Source organism: Plectropomus leopardus, chromosome 9 (assembly GCF_026936395.1).
Source record: "Plectropomus leopardus strain MGB_pleo_1.0 chromosome 9, ASM2693639v1, whole genome shotgun sequence".
NCBI lineage: Eukaryota > Metazoa > Chordata > Actinopteri > Perciformes > Serranidae > Plectropomus > Plectropomus leopardus.
Genome location: NC_142184.1, coordinates 29,196,265 through 29,209,543, shown reverse-complemented (window position 1 = coordinate 29,209,543; position 13,279 = coordinate 29,196,265). Strand labels below are relative to the sequence as shown.

General features: G+C 38.3%; 1 protein-coding gene across 1 annotated transcript in view; it reads right to left on the bottom strand.

Annotated features, from left to right (window-relative positions):
• The window catches only part of klhdc8b (kelch domain containing 8B), a 202,704-nt gene that overhangs the window by 153,194 nt on the left and 36,231 nt on the right, over window positions 1–13,279 (bottom strand). The gene's annotated exons all lie outside the window — the stretch shown is intronic.

The window sequence follows — 13,279 nt, the reverse complement described above, 5'->3', positions numbered from 1 at the left end:
TCTGAGTCTCTCGTGAGTTGCAGAGACAATTAGTCTATCTATCACAACTCGTAATTTATTTTGCTGTTATTCATAGTGTAAATGTTATTTAGTGTTAAATTTTTGTAGTTGGGTTTTTTCGGATCAGGCACCACTTAGACATCAGTACCACTTTAGTGTTGGTGTTGGTGTGTTGTTTTTGGTACTGGTGAGACAATGAAATGCAAGAAGTTCAGTTTGATTGTCAGATCCATAATTTTAAAACTTCATCAGATGGCAAAATACTGCACAGCTCTTTGTCATAGTGAGTCAGCACTTTACAACTCTAAGAATTCATCATGCAGGCAATTATTATCTGTCAGCGCAACCAAACAATAGAAATACAGCCTTCACATCACAAGGTCATTTTTTTATATTTTTTTTTAACAGCCAGTGCAGTCCAGATTCAACATTTGTGCCAGACGCCCCTGCAGGTGTTTCCTCTGTGTTGGCACCCCTGCAACGCAGCCAGACTGGCCTCGACTTAATGAATGAGAGGGCTGTGTTCTTTCACCCAGAGCTACAGCCAGTTTAAACATAGCCTTAGACTGTATTTACTTTTGCTTGTTTTACTCACTTAGATTAAAAGCTACAGAAAATGTGACCTAAAAGTTAGAAAAAACAAAACAGTACATCAAAAATCCACACATTTGGATGGTAGGAGTGTTTGTTGTAGTTGTAAATCAGTCATAAGGATCACAATTCAAATGCCCTCAAGACATAAGAAGTTATGGAAAAAACATGAACAGCTGTGCACAGAAACGATTTCAACATAATCCAAATTTTTACAGACATGCGGAATCGTTACATTCAATCAAACATCAAATAGAAACTTTTTATGCTTAACACTGATGATGTATTGGCACACCTAAGATAGGGGAATGCCTTTATGTAACCTGAAATATATTAATTTAATACAGCAATGCAATGAATAGCACAAGATCTATCAACATGATGGTGTCTCATTCAGATTACAATGCATGTCATCAGAATCCAAAACTGTTGACGGCAGTGAGATGTCTGGCTGTGTGTGTGTGTGTGTGTGTGTGTGTGTGTGTGTGCATGCTTGTGCATGTGTGTGACACAGCAGGAGGCGAGCACACTGTGACCTGAGGATTGACAGGGAGAGCAGCGACATTTAGCAGGAGGGAGGAGCGAAATAAAGCAACACAATATGTCTCTGTGCTTATTTTTCAGCTCAAGCTCACATTATATGTACAGTATGTAGATAGATAAAAAAAAAAAATACTATATATCCATAATTAACGATGCCATCTTCCCTGTGCCAATTAGTGGCCTGAGCCCTGTGGACATGTTGACCTTTTACAAATGAGAGGGAAAGAGAAATGAGGACGAGAGCAGAGAGGTTAATGTGTGTCTATACTTGCATGCAGTGCATGCGTGGTGTCATGGCAACTTAGCTGTTATAGGAAAAATTCATGGCATGCACCACGTTGCTTTAGAGAGATGTTTTTTAGTGCTGCCATTCTCGATTTTATTGACGTTTTCTAATTGTTTCAGGTCGCTTATATGATTCTATTTGTTTTTCTTTGTTGATTTCCAACAACAGGCCATGTAAAACATGATTTACACTTCATTTAATCTTCTGCAGGGCATAGGTTGTGTAGACGGGTACACTAATTAGCACCTCTCCAAAAATGTAACTACACGTCGCAGCGATGCAGACCTCGTAGCTATTTCTGTAAGCTAAAAAACACTTCCGTCAGTGGAAACAAAGCTTTTATTTAATTTTATTTTACAAAACACACAGAATACATTTTGAAAGAAATAAAGCCCCCACACAATTGCATTGTGAGTCTTGTGTGCAATGTATCCTGGCTTCATATAAGTTGAGAAAAACTCTGCTTAGCTGCTAGGCTCATTAATGACGCTAATAACGTCAGAATGTTGTATTTGTGGGAAAACGTGTCTAGGATAAAAAAAATTTTTGGCTCTGTGAGGAGCCAAGGCACAACTATGAATCCACCTTGACTCTGTATTGAGAGGTTCTTTTTGGATGACATTTTTGTGAATGAAACCTTCCAACAAATGCAACGCCACAATTAGCCTTAAATAGCATTGAGAGGGTGCTAGATATGCAAATGAGAAAATCTCATGAACAGATGGCATTCATCAAGTTGAAACCAACAATTTTTGCACAGTTAAGAGGGTTTGGTGATTTTGTCTCTCATGCAAGAGGATCTTAGAGAAGAAGGATAAGAAAATAAAACTTCCTTTCATATTTCCACCAAATATGTCAATCATGATATGCTCATGGATATGTGCATTTTACTGTGAACTTGGGACTGCATTCAATTCTTATATTGTTTTATATCCATCACTGTATCTTCTAAGACGTGTGGTGACTGAGGTTTATTTCTGTTCCACTGACATACTCATACTTTGTCTCTCAACATAAGCTTCTAACACACAGAAGTCCCTGGTGTGAGTGGGAGGTGTGAAGAGTTTGCTGGTGGCAAAGTGCAAAAATAAAGGCGAATCAAAGAAGTGAGACTGTGAATGTGGATGACCGACCGGTACGATCCCTTTATGACGAGATCCCAACTGTGGGATGAACAAGACAAAACAAAATGATCTGATACAGCCGGGAGAGGGAACAAATTGTAACTACAGCACACATCTCATAGCAACCAGTCCTGGCACCATCATGGGTTTCATGTACTTGCCATTATAAGCCATTATTTGTTATTTGTGTACAGTAATAACAAGGCTGTGCACAAATAACAGCTCGATATATTCTGTCCAGGGAACAGTTTCACAGAAGCCATTCAGTTTTAGAATTGGCTAATCCACATTCTTGTATGACATAGAAAAAATATAAAACAAAAACTGTATCTTCTCAAAAATCAGGTAGTATCAAGTGCATTGTTTTAAAGATTTTTATATATTTGATCTTCACACAGCCTCACTGTGAAGTCTGGTAATTCTCAGAGAACAGAAAAATGTATGTATTGTTACTGTTGATTCAAAGTACTTTATTATTACTTCAATTACTTTACTTTTAATAATATTCCTCTCAAATTTATACCTGCTTTATTGTTACTTACTAAAGCCTGATTACTTGGAGAAAATGTTTGGATTTTTGGGAAACAGTCAAGGTAACAGTCAAAGGTAATTTTCTTGCAAAGTTAGATAAGAATGTAACTAAAGTAAAGAGCTATCAGACTATTAATCTAGCTCACCATAAAGACTTGAGGCAGGAGGAAATATTAGATAGCTAGCTCACTCCAAAGTACAAAAATACACGTAGCAAGTCTGGTTGAGCCACTGCTAAAATTGAGTTTCACATTAAGGGAAAAAAATTAAACCAGACTGTTACACCAAATTTTACCACTAGGTGTTACACTTAACATAATGTGTTCTAACTGCAAGGGAGTGCCCGACTATCACACGCATCAGATAACACTGGAGCACTCCGTCTTCATTAAATCAATGAATTATGCCCTTCTGTTACAGGTAGGTAATAGGTACAAATGATGTACACTTAAAGGACGGGTGATAATTTATTGTCTTGCTACACTTTGACTTTTTCAACCGAAAACACACAATTTATATTGGGTCTTTATAGCCAGCAGTAAGTAGTTTGTTATTGTGATGGTCATTAAACAGAAACTTTCAGCTCCCTGGTGATCTCCCTCCAGCCAGCGTCCACCTTAATTTGTTCTTTGCAGTGAAATAGTGACATAACTCCTCAGTTTGAGTTCATGAATCAGCTGTTTCCTGTCCACCATAAAAAGAAGACAAATAAAATCAGCTCACAACAGTAGACTGTGTCACTCACGGTCAGGAAGGACACCTTTCTTGTTGACTCCAAATCCAAAATGTTGCCATAGTGGTGCAGTTTTTGTTTTCTTGACACTGACCCTGCCAGGGCTCATCTCATCACCCCAAAAAACATTTGGACTTTCTAGTAAACAAACAGATTGTACGCTGCTTGTCCTCCCTCCCAACTGAACTTAAATTTAACCTCCTTTTTAAATTTAACCTCCTTCGTGTTGCCGTGGTTTCATCACAGCCTGTCGGACACTAGTGGCTCTGTAGTCAGTCGACAAAACAACGTAATATTATGTAAATCACATTGCTATATGGCTTATTACTAATTCAATGCAGGTTGGATTTAGCGATGTGACTTCGTCAGCACAGATTGCCAATGTAGGCTACTTTTTAATTTGCCTGAATGTGACTGGACCAATTTATCTGTAAACCAACTGAAATGCAAGTTACATGCTGGAACTATATCTTGATGATCAGCGTCCTGACTGACTTCCTAACACAACAAGAGAGCGAATAAGCACATTTCCTGGATTGTCGAACTATTCTTGTAATTCAATCCTCACATTCAGTGTGCAAAATAATGCTTTAACCAATCTTTTAAAGCTGAAGAACTCAATGAAGAAGAAGCTAATAATGGCTTTTGTTACGTGTGTATCTTAAGAAATTATATAATGTTGCCAGCACTTGATGTCTTTGATGAGTGTGTCTGTGTGTGTTTGCAATGCTGAGAGCTCTGCCTTGCATCTGCATTGCATTCCCCATGAAGGCAGCTACACAAAAAATAGCTGACTGAGTATTTTGTTCTTCTTACATTATTTATCAGTGTTCTTTGATTTTGGGAGGCCAAGCCCAGGCCTGACGCTTTGTTAGAATATAAAGATTCTGCCATAAACATGCTCTTACAAGAGGGGTAAATATTCATGGCAGCGTGGTAATGTTTGATGTACAGTATACGGGTTAAGTCTTGCTGTTAAATTTAACACTGTAAGCTTGTTGTATCATAAATGGTGCGCCCACATCTTAACACCTCCGAGAAGAAAAAAAAAAGACCTCAGATGTTCCTGTGGATCTCTATAACTTCAAATGAGTCTTCCTAAGAGATTAGCAGACATGGCAAACTCAAAATGATGCAAATGTATCTTATTTAGTTCACAGTTCATTGCTGGAAAATATCCTCTCTTGCTCTCTGTCCTTTTGTCTCTCCTCCCTTATGCTATGCTTGATGATGCCAAAAATAGGTGACTTAAAGGCCAAGATGAATTCATAAATTGCCTGGGTTGAAGCTATTGTGGGTGTTTTACGCAAGGATCTAATTGAGCCGTTTCATTATATAATACCGGTTGGCTGAAGAGTACACACCGTTCTCCCAGTGCTCAGCTGCTGGAAGTGATTACACTCTCTGGTTATCACAGCTGTGAATGGTGCCATTTTAAAGCGTGCATGGCAGATGTGACTATGACCGCAACTCCCTGAGGTGCTCTGTCCGTACTAGCAACACATGCTGACAGCCAAATGCAGTGAGCCAACAATAAAATAACCGCTCTGTGCAAGGAATCAACCACTTAGCGGAAGGCAACATGGTGAACATTTACAACAATATGACGCTTAAGCAGGGGTCAACAGATTATTGTCTTGGTCGACATTTGCATCATTTTGAGTTTGCCATGTTTGCTAATCTGGCATTTTGCCGATGATCATTAAAATAAAATGCAGATACAATCTGCATTTTATTTTAATGATCACCAATAAAATTAATTAAAAATTGCAGAGAAAATGTAAGAATGGGAGGAACTTCTACTTTGCAGAACCTCGGGAAGCTATTTTTATTCATTTTCATTTTTATTTAAACTTTCACAAAAAAGTTGCTGGGAACTTGCTGTATATGATGTTGAATGTTTGACTTTTGATTAAACATTTGCTAAAGGCATTTAAACAAAGTTTTGTGTTGGAGTTTGTTATATTCCAAATTCTACATATTAACAGAAAGATATTTATTTTTATTGTAGATGCATATCAGTTCCAAATACTGGTCTGTCTCATTAACTACTAATAACGTGTATCAGTATGAAAAAACAATATTTGTCGACCCCTACTCTTTAGGGTTTCTGAAGTTTAATGTTATTTAGAAAAAGTGCAAATGTTCAAATTTGTCAAAGTGAAAAAGTTTCAGAAAATGACCAACATTGTGAAGAATTTAGTAGCATCTAGAGGTGAGGACTGCAGACTGCAACCGGCTAAAGCTTTCTATGCATGGCATACATGAGCTCCTGGTTAGGATTCCGTCAGTGTTCAGGAGGTTTTTAGCAGGAGCTAAATTATCTGCAGAGGATGCTTGCTCTCCAAGATAAACAAACCAGGTGATTTAAACAGGTGAGAATACTAAATAAAGCAGTTTAATACTAATTATCAGTTTTTCTGCAATGCTGATCAGCTTGTTAAAGACAGCCTGCTAGCCCAGCACCTGCTAATGTGTGCTCATAATTTTCTCTGATAATTTAGGATCTAGACGTTCAGGAGATTTTAACCAGGAGCCGAAGTACGTGCTGAGGTCTTTTCTTCTCCAAAACAAATGGACGCAGTGATTTAAACCAGTAAAAATGCTGAAAAAAGCAGTTTCACTTTAAAACTGAGTGTTTTTCCAATGCTGTTTGGTTCTTTACAGTGGAGCTGCTAACTATGGTAACTGACACGAACAAGCAAAAACACAAAAACTTGAATGACCTTGTTTACAGCTGGTGTTTATTTTTTGTCTATTCTAGGCCACTGTATAAACATCATGTTGAAACATGGTGAACTCCATACACAAGGACCCACTCCTTGTGGAGATATAATGGCTCACTTTAACATACCAAATACACAACAATTCGTCTTGTATAGCTTCACTGACAGTAGCGTACATATAGTCTGCACCGTGACACTGTTGAGCTGAAAATGTGTCTCACTGAGACTCTAAATTTCATTTTCACACCCAAATCTTGGCCACAACAGCCTTACATATTATGAACACTAGCAAAATCTAAATGATTAACACGGCCAGTGGAATCTATAGCACCCCACTAACTTGAGAATACAATAATGGGCTGTAGAAAGGCTGATCGATGTATATTGTTATATTTAAAACCCTATGGGACCCTCATCTGTCCTTGCTAACAACAAACAGTGACAGCTAAATACAAGTAAATTAGCCTCAGATACCAAACAGCCACTTCCTCAACCACTAATACAGTCACAGGGGTATTTCGTTCTGTGTGTGAAATGAGTGTGGAACATTTTGAGATGCACAATTGATCAGAACACACAGGAACACTGTCCTTAAGCATCTGCTAAGAGCAAGACAAAGAGTCTACAGAGTGACATTAACATGAGTCTTTTCTTAGCTTAGAACCAAAATAAGACTTTTAGTGTTATCCTGGGATTTGGCTCCTGTAATATGGAGCATTACTATAAGGGAGGACTTTGCACAAGTTGGCCCAAGGGTCTCTAGGAAATCTAATCATCAGCTGGGAGTCCTCCCATGAGACAACAGAAACATTAGCGACACACTGCCAAAACCCCCCAGGGGATACTTTCAGTTTGCCTACAAAAGTCATTAAGCTGATGCTGCTGATGAAGATAGAGACAGCTGGAACTGTTGATTTATAAAGGAATAAATAAGTCACATATTAAAGTTATGCAGGATTAAAATAACGCACAAAATCAGGGAGGAAGATCAGGGGGATCAGATCTGATTAAGTGTTAATTCAAACCAAATTCCTCCATGTGTAGACTGAATCCCAGAGTCAATACAAACATTTCATCACTCAGTAGGCTCTGGGGTAATGTACAGCAAGACACTGATTAGCTAACTTACCACACAATAATCACCAACAAGCTACATTTGAAGCAACTGTGCTTAAATGGCTTATTTCACAATAAGGACCAGCTCCCTGTTGCTTCTTTAAATAGCTAAGATGCATAAACACAAATTGGCTCAATGATGATTTAAAAGAGTTTAAAGGCTTCTGTTAACTGCTTGAAATCAGTTTTACTGTGCTGAGTTCAGACACATTTCATAAGCTATTAAACCCTTTGGAAAGCTGAGAAAAAAAGGTTTGATTTCCTTCTAAAACATGGGGGGAAAAAAGTCAATGACCAGCTTGGCAAGAAATGTTCTACAAACTGCAAGAAACTGGTAAAAGGTTTCTAAAAAACTACCTAAAAATATGATTATTAGAAAACACTAGAAAAATGTCAAGAAAACTATCTTTTTAACTGTAATTTCATGTAATAAAATATTAAAATAAACACACACACACACACACATATATATATATATGTACAATTCCAGTGCTGTTTTTATGGCATTTTCTTGTTTATTTTCTTTTTTTTGGCTAATTATCTGGTAACTTTTTTACTGATTTTTAAGCTCATTTTTGGGCCATGTCTTGCTCATTGCGTCTCCCCATGTTTTTAAAAAGAATCAAAGCCAATTTGCTCAGGTTTCAAAGGGTTAAAGGTATACCATGCAGGGTTTTCCACAAATGTATTTATTTGTGGCAGCCTGCCACGATTAAAACATCTGCCACCACAGCGCTATTGGAATACATATAGCATTTGGTTATGCATTGCACCACACTCTCGGAGTGCAGAGCGTAGTTTTGGCACAAACGGGTAAGCACAACGCCAAGCACAGTGAAAGTGAAATTAAATGATGGGGTTGACGCTGTTTTCACAACATGGGGGTTGAACATTGAAAATAAGAGGAAAATACAGGCAGAGGGCAGAGTCTGTGCAGAAAAATACACTTCCACACACTTCTGGGTCATAAGTGATGACTGATGATTTTTCAGGTTTGAGTCTACAAAGTCTCTGCTGACTATTTTTCCAATTTGTTTGCATTCAGTAAATCATATCAGGGTACATTTGCAAGTGCACAACAATGCTGCTACTGTGCAAATCAGGCCACATACATAAACTGCGTGCTCCCTAAAATTATCCTGCTGACACAACAGAATTTATTTCAAATGATTTCCTCATTATCCAGAGGAAACAATGTCAAACATTGTTTCCAGAGATGTGCTTAAAGTAAAAAACAGTCAGCCATAATATTAATAATCCGGTTGTATAAACCGCCGATAGAAAAGCACAAAGGCACAAAAGGTCAGTCACTGTAAGATGCTACAGTGCTGAAAGATGTAATGAACGACAGCAGCAGCTGTGAACCGTGTGTGAAATTACATTCTGTGCATCAAAAACTGCAGATGAAACACATTCTGCATAATAATTAGCCATGTGCTTCTATTTGGGAGAGCGCCATTGGAGAAATGGCACTTCAGAGAAATACACATTCTTTTTCTGGATACTGGCCTGTAGGACAAATTGGGGCTTGGAATTATAAGCCCTTGGCACAAAGGGCAGTCCCTAAATTTATCACACGGCTACGTGAAACATGAATGCAATTAAACCAGCAAAGTCACTACTGTTAAAGCATGCTCAACAAATGATTGCCACAACACACAGTATAAGTATATAATTAGCCAACAAAATGAAAAAAAAGAAAATGAATTACCACCACGCTGTTTATGCCTCCACGAACCAATCAAGCTGCACTTAGCCCAGCAGCACAGAAGATCTACACTATCAGCACAGTTTCAAGATTAGTGTCACCAATTCAGTATCTGGCTAAATGTCTCCCCTTCTGCTCCTGAGTTAGGACATTAAATGATGGCCAGATGTGTTTTTGCATAATATCATTACGTCACAGTGAAGTTGACCTTTGACATTTTGAGCTAAAGTCACAATGACCTTGACCTTCGACCACCAAAATCAGTTCATCCTTAATTCCAAGAGGACATTTTTGCCAAATTTTAGAGAATTCACCCAAGGCCTTTGCTTTCATAAGATTGAGACTGATGCAAGGTCACAGTGACCTTGACCTTTAACCACCAAATTCTAATCGGTTCCTTGCTGAGCCCATGTGGAAGTTTGTGCCAAATTTTTAAAACATTCCCTCAAGGTGTTCTTGACCTATTCAGTTCATGAGAATGGGATGGATGCAAGGTCACAGTGACCTTTGACCGTTGACCATCAAATTCAAGACAGTTCATTGAATCAGGTTCATGACATTTGTGCTAAAATTGAAGAAATTCCTTCAAGGCATTCTTGAGTCGTGTTGTTGTGAATGATATGAACAGACAGCCCAAGTACATAATGTTGGTGTGGAAGCATAAAAACACTTTAACACCTCCAAAATGAGTTTAAAAAATATAGCTGCAGACTTTAAACATTTTTTCTGTATGTCTATGTGTAGCATGATGTCATCAGTCAAGAATATTTCTGATTGGAGGAATAAGACTTGTTGCAACTGTCCCCAGTCTCTCATATGTGGGCCAACAGTGTCATGGGGAGGATTTCACATTAGAGTTGATTTAAAATAATGAAAATAAAACTTGCTGTACCTAACAGCTGCCAAGCAATTATTTTCCATATCCCTCATACAATACAATATCCAGGGATGTGGTTAGTAGCCAAGGAGTAGCACCTGTTTGGCACTGTGTTGTTTTGTTTGTTTGTTTTTTATTTAATGCAATGGACTACACTTACTGATTCAAAAGTGGCTAGCCCTTATCAGACAAAACAGACATCAAAACGCATTCATAGGCATTTACAGAAGTTTCCATTCAACCAACAAGAACAAAATGTTGATTTTTTTTTCTGTCCCTTATGTCTCTCGCAATCCAAACAATAATGTCTGCTTCAAGTCTCCAGTGATGTCAGCAGTTTCTTTAATCTGTTAAGAAAAACGCTAACAGCACACATTTGCTTTTGTTGCATATTCTCGCCAAGGGAATGGCTCAGAGCGAGAGAGATCTGTCTGGCTAATATGAACGTATTAAAGAAGACGTTGAGTTGAAAGGAACACGCTCTGAAACAAGTGACTTTCCCTCGGCAGAATACGCGACAGTGGCAATAAAAATCTCACTGGTTATGTAAAACTGTGTTTTTGCTGTCTTACAGTAAGTAAGTAATAGAAGTTTATGTTATACACTATCATTAGCACTCATAAGTAATGGAGGGTGAAGCTGTGTAGGTGGTAATGATGGGAACTAGAGGAGGAAGCTGATAAAGAGGTCCTCGGGGGAAAGAATGACAGAGATTACGCTGCTGGTGAGATAATGATAGATTATTATTGCCAAAAAAAATCAAAATGCTGGTAAAGAATGCTTCCAGTGATTTGATTAGTATCTATACCTCACTCACATAATTTTATTTCCTTACACTCTAATGGGAATCGAGATGAATCTTTAATTACCGCCCGGCGAATGATGTGGATATCAATCTCAGAGTAACTTGATTCAGAAATAACCCGCTTAAGAGGCAGCTGAGCTCCTGAACTGCTTACAAGCTTTGAGTGACAAATGCAGAGCATACATGCAGCCCCCACCTCCTTGCTAACAATCGGAACAGAATGTCACAATTAATTACAAAGTCTCATTTCAAATTTATGAATTGGTATTTCAGCTTGAGGGAGCGGTGCTTTGTCAGTTGAAATCAATAAAGGAAGCAAAGGAACAAGGTTTGTATATTAAAGCTATGCTAATCAGTCTCACAGCAGCCCAGATGACAGCTACTTCTTTTATTTTCCTAGAGGTACAGTAACAGCGTAGTGGAGCACAAAGCAATATTACAAAATGTATCTGCTTCACATTTGTAAAGTTCGCACTTAAAAAAGTCTTTCTCACTGGTGCATATTGTTGGAGTTTCTTTGTTTGCCCTTTGCTCATTTTGCTCAGAGTTTTCTTTTCAAAATGCTAAACTTAAAAGGCATATTTCACCACAAGAGATGTGCGAAGTAGGACGAACACTCGTGAATATGGAAATGTCCCATACATTTTTCCTCATAGTCTACAGGGTGTCAAACTCATTAGCTTGTGGGCTACTTGATCTAAAGTGAGCTGGACCAGTAAAACCAATGCATACTACCCTATAAATAACAACACCACCAATTTTACCCTTTCTTTAAGTGTAAAGCAGTACATTTCTGAAATTGGTCATCCATTTACAAAACAGATGATGTCGCTTATAGAAAATTATATTATTACGACTGCATTTTTCCATACATTTCCACAACACAAACCCGGTTACTCAAATGAACTTGTCTTGTTATCTGTAGCAGTGGTGGTAGCTGCAGGTGATTTTGCCGATGCTAATGTTATGTCAGCAGGCTCCTTACTCCTGGGATTTCTGCTAATGTTGGCTTGCTGCTCCAGGCCTGCATTTAGTAACATTAGATTTGACTTTCAAAGCTTTGTTTTGTCTTCTGAGTTTGTTCCTGTTCTCTTTATTTTGCCCTTTTGGAGCCAGGTCCACATTATTTTAACATAGTTACTTAGACGAGCTACCAACAGAGAAAGCAGGCGGACGAGAACGGGAACAGGCGGGTGCCACATAGTGTTCCCAGCACCCCCAGAGCAATGCATTGTATTTATGGCCATTATGAATCAGCCAGGGAACATGATTAGCAAAAATAAACAACTGACAGCTTCTGAGAAGTGCATGAATTCTGCAAATATGACCCTTTATACACAAATTAGACAACAAATGGTTTTAATTTGCTCGCACATGATGCTGACTGGCTTCTTCTCCATGGCAACAGTGGCTGCGGTTAATGAGTAATGCAGTAGTTTGATCTGCTGCCATGCAGAAATGACAAACAAAACATGAGGCATATTTAAAGACCTGGGAATGAGAGTGGGTCTGAGTCACATGATCCTATGTTAAGTAATACCAAGGAACATCATTCAAAGAAAAAAAATGAAATGGAAATAAAGAAAAAAAATGGGAAAAAATAAACAGTTAAGAGACCTGTGGCTTAACTCTATAGCTCATTGAGAACCTGAAAAATGGGTGAAGAACTTGGATGGCTGTGGGCTGTATACTTATAAAAATTTGATAAAGGTCAAACCACTGACTGCAGAGGGTAAAGGCCAGGATTTTCTCAAAACTATTCATTTATATAGCTTGCATCTGAAGGCAAAAGCGTGTATATCTTTTACAAACTGCCAAATGGAATAATCGTTCAAATAAGAATAAAGGTGCACAGTTTTGGACAGTGTTTCCTTGAAAGCCATTCATAGGGTTGCATCTGCTTGTACACAGAAACAAAGAAGTGTTATGTAAAGACTGGATAAATAGATCAAGCTCGACAGAGAAGTTAAACCCTGCCAATTCCAAAAACTGAAGAGGTGTAGGGGGAGAGTTTTCAGATGGTCCTCATTGCTCCAGCAAGCACTTTGATTGAAATATAATGATCCTGTACCCAGCCCTGATGCCATCTCTTCTTGTACTGACAAAAAGCCATACGCCCAACTCATTTAAGAAGCTGCTCATGTTCAGCATAACCTACTTTGTTCAACATGAATCAAGATGTGGGGAATTAAATTATGGAAGAAAAACAGCTGGTTGCCCGCTTGTATCTTCCAAAGTT